Below are 13848 nucleotides of genomic sequence, written 5' to 3'. Positions count from 1 at the left end.
CAGATTTCTGTCAGCTTGTCGTCAGGCTACCATCCGCAGTCAAATGGGCAGACTGAAAGGGTGAACCAGTCCTTGGAGCAGTTCCTCAGGTGTTATGTCTCCAAGTGTCAGACTGACTGGGTTGCTCATCTGTCCATGGCGGAGTTTGCCTATAACAACGCTGCTCACTCTGCTACAGGGATCTCTCCCTTCCTTTGTGTGTATGGGCATCATCCTAAGGCCAATTCTTTTGACCCCCTGGACTCCACGCCTGGTGGTTCCTCTGTGGTTTCGGTCCTTAGAGGTATTTGGCGGAAAGTGAAGAAAGCCCTTGTGTCTGTGTCATTAGTGACCAAAAGGGTTTTTGATAAGCGGAAAAGACCCTGCAGCTTCAAATTAGGAGACTTCGTCTGGTTGTCTACCAAGAATTTGAAGTTGAGACAGCCATCTCATAAGTTAGGGCCCCGGTTCATCGGCCCTTATAAGATCACCAGGGTTATCAATCCGGTGGCATTTCAGTTAGATCTGCCCCGTTCTTTGGGTATCAATAAAACATTTCATTGTTCCCTTTTAAAACGGGCGATTAGTAATCCTTCTTCCAGTGGAAGACCTTCCCCTCTTCTGATACGTGGCCAGAGGGAGTTTGTTGTTGAAAGGATTCTTGACTCCAAGGTGGTTCGGGGTCGGCTGTCATTTTTGGTGCACTGGAAGGGGTATGGCCCGGAGGAGCGGTCGTGGGTGCGCAGTTGTGATCTTCATGCCCCCAGACTGATACGCTCTTTCTTCTCGCAGTTCCCCGATAAACCCGGTGGTAGGGGTTCTTTGACCCCTCGTCAGAGGGGGGGTACTGTTAGGGTCTCCTGCCCTGTGCTGCCACGTCGTCATGGCAACCGGGAGACAAGTGCTAGTGGAGTAACCTGAGCGCAGCTGATACTCCGGTTCGGGTCTTTTGCTGTGCAGTGGTTATAGGCTCTGTGCACGGCAGGGGATCCGGTGCTGGTTTTTGTGCTCACAGTCTGTGAGGTCTGAGTGGGGCGTGGACAGCACCTGCTTTATAAGGCCTCTTTTCAGGGTAAGCAAATGCTGCTGAATCTCTGTTGGTTAGTCAGTTCATGAAAGTTAGCCAGTACTGTGTAGCTTTGTATTTGTTTGTTGCTTACTGCAAATAGGCCTGGGGATTTGGTATTACACTCTGCCAATCCAGACCTAGCAGTAAGACTGGAGTCAGTCGTTTAGCTTGCTGGGGTTCTGTTATTACTCTGTGAACTTAGCAAGTTTGCGGCTGTATTCTAACACTTGCCTGTCTAATCCTGTCTCACTGTGCTAGGTGTCAGGGGTCAGTTTAGTGGCAGTAAGCTTAAACCTGTGCACTGCAAGTGAGAATCAGGATTGTGGAGGCTCTCCTTGTGTCTATCATTCCATCTCTGACCAAGGAGTTTACTGCCACACCCGTTGGTAACCCTTTAGGGTTTTGCTGTTGCCCTTAGCAACAGCATTTCGGGTTCTCTACGTATTAAAACACAACATCTTGCTTTTTACATCTGAGCAGTTCTAATACAAGGGAGATACCCAGTTCCTTAGCCTCTGGGCTTCTCTGTTCACTGTGTGTGTATTTTGTTACCCTATCACCTTCTGTGTACGTTATGTCATATTCCCCAGTTTGTCTGTGAGTCCATTTGTTTTGCATAACAGTTCAAACACCAGTACATTCCTGCAGACACTGGAGTGCATAACAGTTCTGACACTAGTACTTTCCTGCAGGCACTGGTGTGCATAACAGGATGGACTCTACGCCCCCATCAGGGAAAAGTTTTGTGAAGCCGATGCTAAGGAAGAAGCTCATGCATTGGGCCCATGCTTCCCGTTTTGCCGGACATACAGGTATCCAAAAAACCCTGGAGTTTATCTCTAGGTCCTATTTGTGGCCAACTCTGAAAAAGGACGTCTTGGAGTTTATTGCATCTTGCCCAAAGTGTGCCCAACATAAAGTATCCCGCCAGTCGCCTGCGGGGCAACTGGTTCCACTATCCGTTCCCCGTCGACCATGGACCCACTTGTCGATGGATTTCATTACAGACTTACCCATGTGCAACAAGTTCAATACCATCTGGGTGGTAGTTGACCGGTTCACCAAGATGGCACACTTCATTCCTCTCACAGGTCTTCCGTCAGCTTCCAAGTTGGCTCAAGTATTCATACAAGAGATCTTCCGACTCCACGGTCTTCCTGAAGAAATTATCTCAGATCGAGGAGTTCAATTCACAGCCAAATTCTGGCGAAGTTTATGTCAAGTCCTCCAAGTCAAGCTAAAGTTTTCCACGGCTTACCATCCTCAGACCAATGGTCAAACCGAGAGGGTGAATCAGGACTTGGAGGCCTTCCTCCGCATCTATGTGTCCTCCTCTCAAGATGACTGGGTTCAATTACTTCCCTGGGCCGAGTTCTGTCATAACAACCAGTATCATTCTTCATCTGCTTCAACACCATTCTTCACTAACTTTGGATTCCACCCTAAAGTTCCTGAGTTCCAACCGCTTCCAGCAACTTCTGTTCCCGCAGTGGATATCACCTTGCATCAGTTTGCCAATATCTGGAAGAGCGTACGATCAGCTCTGCTCAAGGCATCGTTCAGGTACAAGAAGTTTGCGGATAAGAAGCGTCGAGCAGTTCCTGCTCTCAAGGTGGGTGATCGGGTATGGTTATCCACGAAGAATTTGAGGTTAAGAGTTCCCAGTATGAAGTTTGCACCTCGCTATATCGGTCCTTTCAAGATTGAACAAGTCATCAATCCTGTTGCTTACAGACTCCAGTTGCCTCCCTTCTTAAAAATACCCAGGACATTCCATGTTTCCCTGTTGAAACCGCTGATCTTGAATCGGTTTCATTCCTCACTTCCTCCAACTCCGAAAGTCCAAACTCAACGAGGCGTTGAGTATGAAGTGGCCAAGATCCTGGACTCACGTCACCGTTACGGTCAACTACAATATCTTATTGACTGGAAGGGTTATGGTCCTGAGGAACGTTCATGGACCAATGCTTCTGATGTCCATGCTCCTGCCTTGGTCCGGAGATTCCATTCCAAGTTTCCTCAAAAGCCAAAGAAGTGTCCTGGGGCCACTCCTAAAGGGGGGGGTGCTGTCACGATCCGGGTATCTGGACGCCATTTCTTACCCATCAGATGCCTCCTAAGGCTGGCTCAGCGCTCCAGGACCGGATCCCATCTGTTATCCTAATGTTCACATTCCTGCATCCTCTCCTGTCTCTCTGAGACGCTGTCACAGTAACGCCTTATTACATCTGGCATGGCGTCTCCCGCGGCCTCCGCCGCCGTCCCTGAGCTTCTGCATGCAGAGTGTCAGAGTGGCGATTACGTCAGCCGCGGCCTCCGCTGTGTCCGCGTGGTTGGATGTGCACTTGTCAGCCTGGCGTCTCCTGTCTCCAGTGGCCGGCGCCGCCATTACTGTTTTCATTACCACATGGATTACAAACCAAACTTCCCTCCAAGTGTCTGCATGGGCGCAGCCATCTTGGATTCTGTCAGCTGATCATTTCCTCCAATCTGTTGTCAGTATTGTTAATCTGCATAATTGCCTAGCCAATCCCTTCCTTGCTGCAGGTATAAATACACTGTGCCTGAGCAAGGAAGGCGTCAGTGCTTTGGTTGTCAAACCTAGTTCCTGTTTGTCTCTCTCCTGTGATTGTCTTCCAGGTTCCAGCTCCTGTCTCAAGACTTCCACCATAGAGACCCGCACCAGCATTCCACCTGCGGTGTAGCCTGACTCTCCAATCCATTGTGGATTCATCTGTTTCCAGCTACAACATTACCTGCTTCCAGCTCAGCTTCCAGCAGAGTACAGCTTCCCTTAAAGGGCCGGTGTCCTTTCTACACTTTACCACTCTCCACCGGTATTATTATTTCTCCGCTCTCAAGTTCTACATTTCAGTTCATATTTCATTGCTCCCAAGTTCATTTATTATTTAACTGGTTCCAGCCAGTATCCACTCCGTGCTAACAACAGTCTGGTTCCAGCCAGTATCCACAGCAGCTGTTTTACCTTCAGCAACCCAGCTTTTCCTGGAACACCAGCTGGCACAATCCTGGGTTATCTCCATTGCTACAGTCGGGCCTGGTAAGGACTTTCCATCTAGAAGATCATAAGAACTATCTCACACTACCAGTGCCCTGTGGCTCCTGCCATCCTGTAGTACCCAGGAACTGTATTTATTATTTGCTGACTTTTACGTTTTCTTTTACTGCTGCTGTGTTGCGGAGTTGTCATAATAAACATCATTGACTTTTATCCAAGTTGTCGTGGTCACGCCTTCGGGCAGTTATTATTCATGTTACTTACATGTCCAGGGGTCTGATACAACCTCCCAGGTTCCGGTACATCTCAGCCCCTACAACTGAGGCTGCCTCCCGTCAGCTCAGGCCCTCAGTTGTGACACTGTGTGAGTAAGATTAGCGACCCTAGTGGCCGACACAAACACCGGGCCCATCTAGGAGTGGCACTGCAGTGTCACGCAGGATGTCCCTTCCAAAAAACCCTCCCCAAACAGCACATGACGCAAAGAAAAAAAGAGGCGCAATGAGGTAGCTGACTGTGTGAGTAAGATAAGCGACCCTAGTGGCCGACACAAACACCGGGCCCATCTAGGAGTGGCACTGCAGTGTCACGCAGGATGGCCCTTCCAAAAAACCCTCCCCAAACAGCACATGACGCAAAGAAAAAAAGAGGCGCAATGAGGTAGCTGACTGTGTGAGTAAGATAAGCGACCCTAGTGGCCGACACAAACACCGGGCCCATCTAGGAGTGGCACTGCAGTGTCACGCAGGATGGCCCTTCCAAAAAACCCTCCCCAAACAGCACATGACGCAAAGAAAAAAAGAGGCGCAATGAGGTAGCTGACTGTGTGAGTAAGATAAGCGACCCTAGTGGCCGACACAAACACCGGGCCCATCTAGGAGTGGCACTGCAGTGTCACACAGGATGTCCCTTCCAAAAAACCCTCCCCAAACAGCACATGACGCAGAGAAAAAAAGAGGCGCAATGAGGTAGCTGACTGTGTGAGTAAGATAAGCGACCCTAGTGGCCGACACAAACACCGGGCCCATCTAGGAGTGGCACTGCAGTGTCACGCAGGATGTCCCTTCCAAAAAACCCTCCCCAAACAGCACATGACGCAAAGAAAAAAAGAGGCGCAATGAGGTAGCTGTGTGTGTAAGATTAGCCACCCTAGTGGCCGACACAAACACCGGGCCCATCTAGGAGTGGCACTGCAGTGTCACGCAGGATGTCCCTTCCAAAAAACCCTCCCCAAACAGCACATGACGCAAAGAAAAAAAGAGGCGCAATGAGGTAGCTGACTGTGTGAGTAAGATAAGCGACCCTAGTGGCCGACACAAACACCGGGCCCATCTAGGAGTGGCACTGCAGTGTCACGTAGGATGGCCCTTCCAAAAAACCCTCCCCAAACAGCACATGACGCAAAGAAACATAAAAGAAAAAAGAGGTGCAAGATGGAATTGTCCTTGGGCCCTCCCACCCACCCTTATGTTGTATAAACAAAACAGGACATGCACACTTTAACCAACCCATCATTTCAGTGACAGGGTCTGCCACACGACTGTGACTGATATGACGGGTTGGTTTGGACCCCCCCCAAAAAAGAAGCAATTAATCTCTCCTTGCACAAACTGGCTCTACAGAGGCAAGATGTCCACCTCATCATCATCCTCCGATATATCACCGTGTACATCCCCCTCCTCACAGATTATCAATTCGTCCCCACTGGAATCCACCGTCTCAGCTCCCTGTGTACTTTGTGGAGGCAATTGCTGCTGGTCAATGTCTCCGCGGAGGAATTGATTATAATTCATTTTAATGAACATCATCTTCTCCACATTTTCTGGATGTAACCTCGTACGCCGATTGCTGACAAGGTGAGCGGCGGCACTAAACACTCTTTCGGAGTACACACTTGTGGGAGGGCAACTTAGGTAGAATAAAGCCAGTTTGTGCAAGGGCCTCCAAATTGCCTCTTTTTCCTGCCAGTATAAGTACGGACTGTGTGACATGCCTACTTGGATGCGGTCACTCATATAATCCTCCACCATTCTTTCAATGGGGAGAGAATCATATGCAGTGACAGTAGACGACATGTCCGTAATCGTTGTCAGGTCCTTCAGTCCGGACCAGATGTCAGCATCAGCAGTCGCTCCAGACTGCCCTGCATCACCGCCAGCGGGTGGGCTCGGAATTCTGAGCCTTTTCCTCGCACCCCCAGTTGCGGGAGAATGTGAAGGAGGAGATGTTGACAGGTCGCGTTCCGCTTGACTTGACAATTTTCTCACCAGCAGGTCTTTCAACCCCAGCAGACTTGTGTCTGCCGGAAAGAGAGATCCAAGGTAGGCTTTAAATCTAGGATCGAGCATGGTGGCCAAAATGTAGTGCTCTGATTTCAACAGATTGACCACCCGTGAATCCTTGTTAAGCGAATTAAGGGCTCCATCCACAAGTCCCACATGCCTAGCGGAATCGCTCCGTGTTAGCTCCTCCTTCAATGTCTCCAGCTTCTTCTGCAAAAGCCTGATGAGGGGAATGACCTGACTCAGGCTGGCAGTGTCTGAACTGACTTCACGTGTGGCAAGTTCAAAGGGCATCAGAACCTTGCACAACGTTGAAATCATTCTCCACTGCGCTTGAGACAGGTGCATTCCACCTCCTATATCGTGCTCAATTGTATAGGCTTGAATGGCCTTTTGCTGCTCCTCCAACCTCTGAAGCATATAGAGGGTTGAATTCCACCTCGTTACCACTTCTTGCTTCAGATGATGGCAGGGCAGGTTCAGTAGTTTTTGGTGGTGCTCCAGTCTTCTGTACGTGGTGCCTGTACGCCGAAAGTGTCCCGCAATTCTTCTGGCCACCGACAGCATCTCTTGCACGCCCCTGTCGTTTTTTAAATAATTCTGCACCACCAAATTCAAGGTATGTGCAAAACATGGGACGTGCTGGAATTTGCCCATATTTAATGCACACACAATATTGCTGGCGTTGTCCGATGCCACAAATCCACAGGAGAGTCCAATTGGGGTAAGCCATTCCGCGATGATCTTCCTCAGTTGCCGTAAGAGGTTTTCAGCTGTGTGCGTATTCTGGAAACCGGTGATACAAAGCGTAGCCTGCCTAGGAAAGAGTTGGCGTTTGCGAGATGCTGCTACTGGTGCCGCCGCTGCTGTTCTTGCGGCGGGAGTCCATACATCTACCCAGTGGGCTGTCACAGTCATATAGTCCTGACCCTGCCCTGCTCCACTTGTCCACATGTCCGTGGTTAAGTGGACATTGGGTACAGCTGCATTTTTTAGGACACTGGTGACTCTTTTTCTGAGGTCTGTGTACATTTTCGGTATCGCCTGCCTAGAGAAATGGAACCTAGATGGTATTTGGTACCGGGGACACAGTACCTCCAACAAGTCTCTAGTTGGCTCTGCAGTAATGATGGATACCGGAACCACGTTTCTCACCACCCAGGATGCCAAGGCCTCAGTTATCCGCTTTGCAGTAGGATGACTGCTGTGATATTTCATCTTCCTCGCAAAGGACTGTTGGACAGTCAATTGCTTGGTGGAAGTAGTAAAAGTGGTCTTACGACTTCCCCTCTGGGATGACCATCGACTCCCAGCAGCAACAACAGCAGCGCCAGCAGCAGTAGGCGTTACACGCACGGATGCATCGGAGGAATCCCAGGCAGGAGAGGAATCGTCAGAATTGCCAGTGACATGGCCTGCAGGACTATTGGCATTCCTGGGGAAGGAGGAAATTGACACTGAGGGAGTTGGTGGGGTGGTTTGCGTGAGCTTGGTTACAAGAGGAAGGGATTTACTGGTCAGTGGACTGCTTCCGCTGTCACCCAAAGTTTTTGAACTTGTCACTGACTTATTATGAATGCGCTGCAGGTGACGTATAAGGGAGGATGTTCCGAGGTGGTTAACGTCCTTACCCCTACTTATTACAGCTTGACAAAGGGAACACACGGCTTGACACCTGTTGTCCGCATTTCTGTTGAAATAGTTCCACACCGAAGAGCTGATTTTTTTGGTATTTTCACCAGGCATGTCAACGGCCATATTCCTCCCACAGACAACAGGTGTCTCCCCGGGTGCCTGACTTAAACAAACCACCTCACCATCAGAATCCTCCTGGTCAATTTCCTCCCCAGCTCCAGCAACACCCATATCCTCCTCATCCTGGTGTACTTCAACACTTACATCTTCAATCTGACTATCAGGAACTGGACTGCGGGTGCTCCTTCCAGCACTTGCAGGGGGCGTGCAAATGGTGGAAGGCGCATGCTCTTCACGTCCAGTGTTGGGAAGGTCAGGCATCGCAACCGACACAATTGGACTCTCCTTGTGGATTTGGGATTTCGAAGAACGCACAGTTCTTTGCGGTGCTACTGCTTTTGCCAGCTTGAGTCTTTTCATTTTTCTAGCGAGAGGCTGAGTGCTTCCATCCTCATGTGAAGCTGAACCACTAGCCATGAACATAGGCCAGGGCCTCAGCCGTTCCTTGCCACTCAGTGTGGTAAATGGCATATTGGCAAGTTTACGCTTCTCCTCCGACAATTTTATTTTAGGTTTTGGAGTCCTTTTTTTACTGATATTTGGTGTTTTGGATTTGACATGCTCTGTACTATGACATTGGGCATCGGCCTTGGCAGACGACGTTGCTGGCATTTCATCGTCTCGGCCATGACTAGTGGCAGCAGCTTCAGCACGAGGTGGAAGTGGATCTTGATCTTTCCCTAATTTTGGAACCTCAACATTTTTGTTCTCCATATTTTAATAGGCACAACTAAAAGGCACCTCAGGTAAACAATGGAGATGGATGGATACTAGTATACAATTATGGACGGACTGCCGAGTGCCGACACAGAGGTAGCTACAGCCGTGGACTACCGTACTGTGTCTGCTGCTAATATAGACTGGTTGATAAAGAGATGTAGTATGTATGTATAAAGAAGAAAGAAAAAAAAACCACGGGTAGGTGGTATACAATTATGGACGGACTGCCGAGTGCCGACACAGAGGTAGCTACAGCCGTGGACTACCGTACTGTACTGTGTCTGCTGCTAATATAGACTGGTTGATAAAGAGATGTAGTATGTATGTATAAAGAAGAAAGAAAAAAAAACCACGGGTAGGTGGTATACAATTATGGACGGACTGCCGAGTGCCGACACAGAGGTAGCTACAGCCGTGGACTACCGTACTGTACTGTGTCTGCTGCTAATATAGACTGGTTGATAAAGAGATGTAGTATGTATGTATAAAGAAGAAAGAAAAAAAAACCACGGGTAGGTGGTATACAATTATGGACGGACTGCCGAGTGCCGACACAGAGGTAGCTACAGCCGTGGACTACCGTACTGTACTGTGTCTGCTGCTAATATAGACTGGTTGATAAAGAGATGTAGTATGTATGTATAAAGAAGAAAGAAAAAAAAACCACGGGTAGGTGGTATACAATTATGGATGGACTGCCGAGTGCCGACACAGAGGTAGCTACAGCCGTGGACTACTGTACTGTGTCTGCTGCTAATATAGACTGGTTGATAAAGAGATGTAGTATGTATGTATAAAGAAGAAAGAAAAAAAAAACCATGGGTAGGTGGTATACAATTATGGATGGACTGCCGAGTGCCGACACAGAGGTAGCTACAGCCGTGGACTACCGTACTGTACTGTGTCTGCTGCTAATATAGACTGGATGATAATGAGATGTAGTATGTATAAAGAAGAAAGAAAAAAAAACCACGGGTAGGTGGTATACAATTATGGATGGACTGCCGAGTGCCGACACAGAGGTAGCTACAGCCGTGGACTACCGTACTGTACTGTGTCTGCTGCTAATATAGACTGGATGATAATGAGATGTAGTATGTATAAAGAAGAAAGAAAAAAAAAACCACGGGTAGGTGGTATACAATTATGGATGGACTGCCGAGTGCCGACACAGAGGTAGCTACAGCCGTGAACTACCGTACTGTGTCTGCTGCGACTGGATGATAAATAATGATATAAAAAATATATATATATCACTACTGCAGCCGGACAGGTATATATTATATAATGACGGACCTGCTGGACACTGTCTGTCAGCAGAATGAGTTTTTTATAGAATAAAAAAAAAACACCACACAAGTCACACGACGAGTGTTTAACTTTTTCAGGCAATCACAATATAGTATACTACTAACTATACTGGTGGTCAGTGTGGTCAGGTCACTGGTCAGTCACACTGGCAGTGGCACTCCTGCAGCAAAAGTGTGCACTGTTTAATTTTAATAATATGTACTCCTGGCTCCTGCTATAACCTATAACTGGCACTGCTCCCCAGTCTCCCCCACAATTATAAGCTGTGTGAGCACAGTCAGATATATACATAGATGATGCAGCACACTGGGCTGAGCAGTGCACACAGATATGGTATGTGACTGAGTCACTGTGTATCGTTTTTTTCAGGCAGAGAACGGATTATATTAAATAAAACTGCACTGTCTGGTGGTCACTGTGGTCAGTCACTAGTAAACTCTGCACTCTCTACAGTACTCCTAAGCTCCAGTAAATCAAGTGTCTCTGTCTCAAATCAATCTCACTCTCTCTCTTCTAATCTAAATGGAGAGGACGCCAGCCACGTTCTCTCCCTATCAATCTCAATGCACGTGTGAAAATGGCGGCGACGCACGGCTCCTTATATAGAATCCGAGTCTCGCGATAGAATCCGAGCCTCGCGAGAATCCGACAGCGTCATGATGACGTTCGGGCGCGCTCGGGTTAACCGAGCAAGGCGGGAAGATCCGAGTCGCTCGGACCCGTGAGAAAAAACATGAAGTTCGGGCGGGTTCGGATTCAGAGGAACCGAACCCGCTCATCTCTAGAAAAGAGTCAAAGATAATCCAGGAGGACATGTAGAGAGACAGCTGGAGGTTTGAGTAAGGAGAGGGGTAGAGGCCAGGGAAAGAGAGGTAGATCTGATTGTCATCGGCATAGAGATAATACTGGAGGCCAAAAGAGCTTGTGAGCTCACCTTAAGAGGAAATATACAGTACAGTATAAGGAGAATTGAACAGGTCTAAGAACTAAACCTTGGGGGACACCTACTGGCAGAAGAAGAGTGGGGGGGGGGGGGGGATGAAATCATGGGAGAAAATGATCAGAGAGGCAGGAAGACAGCCATGAGAGGTCAGTGTCACTTAGACCAAGGTAATGAAGGAATTGCAGGAAGAGAAGGTGGTCTGCAGTGTCAAAAGCAGCCGAGAGGTCAAGGAAAATGAGCATGGGGTAGTGGGACTTAGATTTTACAGGAAGGAGGTCTAAGATGACTTTAATGAAGACTCTGTGGAGTGGAGAGGACGAATGCCAGACTGAAATGGGTCCAGCTGAGAATGTGAGGAAAGAAAGGCAGTGAGATGGTAGTAAACATTATGTTCAAGGAGTTTGGAGGCAAAAGGGAGGAGAGAGAGATGTGACAGTAGCTAGAGAGAGTGTCAGAATAAAGGGTGGGGTTTAAAAGAATGGGGTAAACAAGAGCATGCTTGAATGTAGAGGGAACAGTGCCTGATGAGAGAGAGAGATTGTAGAGATAGGTAAGATAGGCACAGGCAAAATGATAGAGGGAGCAGAGGAGGTGGGAGGGGATAGGGTCAAGATGGGAGGTGATGGGGGGGGGGGGGAACTAAATTAGGGCCATTACTTCATTTGCAGATACAGGGGACAGAGAAGTTAAAGTTTGCAGAAAGGACAGGGAGCATGGGGAGGCATAGGCTGGGAAAGGAAGTGATGGGGTGCTGAGGGTCTGGTGAGATGGCATGTGCTAATGCATGAATTTAATTTCACATGTGAAGTGGTTCAGTTGCAAGCACAGGGGGGCAGGATGAATACAAGTTGATTTGACCTACTTGCAGTGGGTGTGAGAAAGGAAACTATAGTAAACCTAGTAAAATTGGTGGTTCAACCAAAATTCCTATATGTATTCCAACAGTCCCCAGTGTATATATCAGAATCCATATTTAGAATATTGAATAGCATGATATCATCACTGTTTTGAAGGAACCAGCTCCCAAGATTTGAATTCAACAGTCTTACTAGAATGAGGCCAAAAAGTGGCTTGGCGCTCCAAAATTATCGCGATCCAACTGGCACATATACAAAAATGGGTAGGAGAAGAGCAAGTAAATACACTGACAAGTACGTTGATAGCACAGGTTACCACAGGACATATTTAATTGCAAACACTACTTGCTGGGAGTCTCCCCCATATAGCTCCAGCTATTGTTTTTCAGAGATGGATGCAATGTTGATGTTTTATGTAGGGGAGCAATTATTATGCCCCCATGCATGTCTAAAAGTTGCATTGCACATGTTCCGCAATTGTCTGTGGTCAGTCACAGTGTTGATTTATTTGTAAAATTATTAACAGTCAGGTGTCATTTGTGGGTGGTAACGGGGGCGTGACTGCTAAAATGCAAACGTGCCATGATTGCTTTGGGGGCGTGTAAATGCCTGCAGCTGAAATCCTATACGCAATCAACAGAGCTCCGGCAACTCAGTTCCATTAGCCATTCTTTGCGGCAAGTGGGTTTTTCAGAAGGACAATGTTTGACCAATGTGCATCCAATGGTTGCATCTTAACTTAAAGTAATCGTTGATGACAGTTTATTTCATGACCAAATTTTTTAAACAAAAAGGCAAAAATGAACACTGAGATGCACTGGCTAAAATCAGAGCAAAAAAAAAAAAGTGACTCAGACTAAAACTACATTTGAAATCCTTGTCAAAATTAATACTGGAAGTAGGGCTTTACATTTTTGAACAATAAATATGATTGTCTATTGCACTTGTTTGTTCTAACAAACATAAGGCATTAATTTGTATATGACATATGGGAATACTCTGGTAAGTTAGACTCAGAATGTAACAGATTCTCATCCTACTGAGCCTAGATTATGAAACACATAGTTAGAGGTATGCAAACTTCTCTAGGGAATTGTTCTTCAGCAAAATCCTTTACAGTATCATTAAACTTTTTGCAAAAGCTATGACTAAAAGATTAACTAAAATTAGACTGATATGAAAACTGAGATCCACTGACCAAATCTTGACTGAAACAAATAAAACAAAACAAAAAGACTAAAATGTGACTTTAAACTACAATTTCAAGTAAGTGACTAATGGGCACTACACACTGACAGATAACACTGAATGATATGAACGTTCTCGTTCATTAATGAACGAGAACTTGTTCATATCGTTTAGTGTGTAGGCACCAACGATGAACAATGCATGGCCCCATGCTCGTTCATCGTTGGTGTCCCGTCGCTTATGCATGCAGGCCAATATGGACAATCTCGTCCATATTAGCGTGCAATGCTATAGAGCCGGGTGACGGGGGGAGTGAAGCCCCGTCACCTCCCCCCGCCACCGGGTCGCCCACCGCCAGGTCGACAAGTGTGTAGGGCTCATTAGACTAAAACTAAATCTAAAATCCTTGTCAAGACTAACACTGTCCCAGAGTCACTTAACCACTTAACTGACAATTTTTCTTCCCCCAAAAAATTATTTTTCTCAAACATCAGAACATGGGTAACATTGCGACATTACTTTTCACACCAAAGACAGCTGCCAGGTACATGGGGAAGCCTGGGTGCATCTTGGGGGGGGGGTTGGTTTACTCTTTCCCAGCTGCTGTTATTGTCTGCAGCCGCTGGGTGGGGGTACCTGCCGTGCTGACCGATCAGCAGTGATCAGCAGTGATCAGCAGCACGGCAACACTGAGGGGAGGGTGCGGGAAGGTAGAGGGACCTTCC

This window comes from Pseudophryne corroboree, chromosome 9 (genome assembly GCF_028390025.1).
Source record: "Pseudophryne corroboree isolate aPseCor3 chromosome 9, aPseCor3.hap2, whole genome shotgun sequence".
Taxonomy (NCBI): Eukaryota; Metazoa; Chordata; class Amphibia; order Anura; family Myobatrachidae; genus Pseudophryne; species Pseudophryne corroboree.
Note: the sequence above shows the minus strand (reverse complement) of the source record.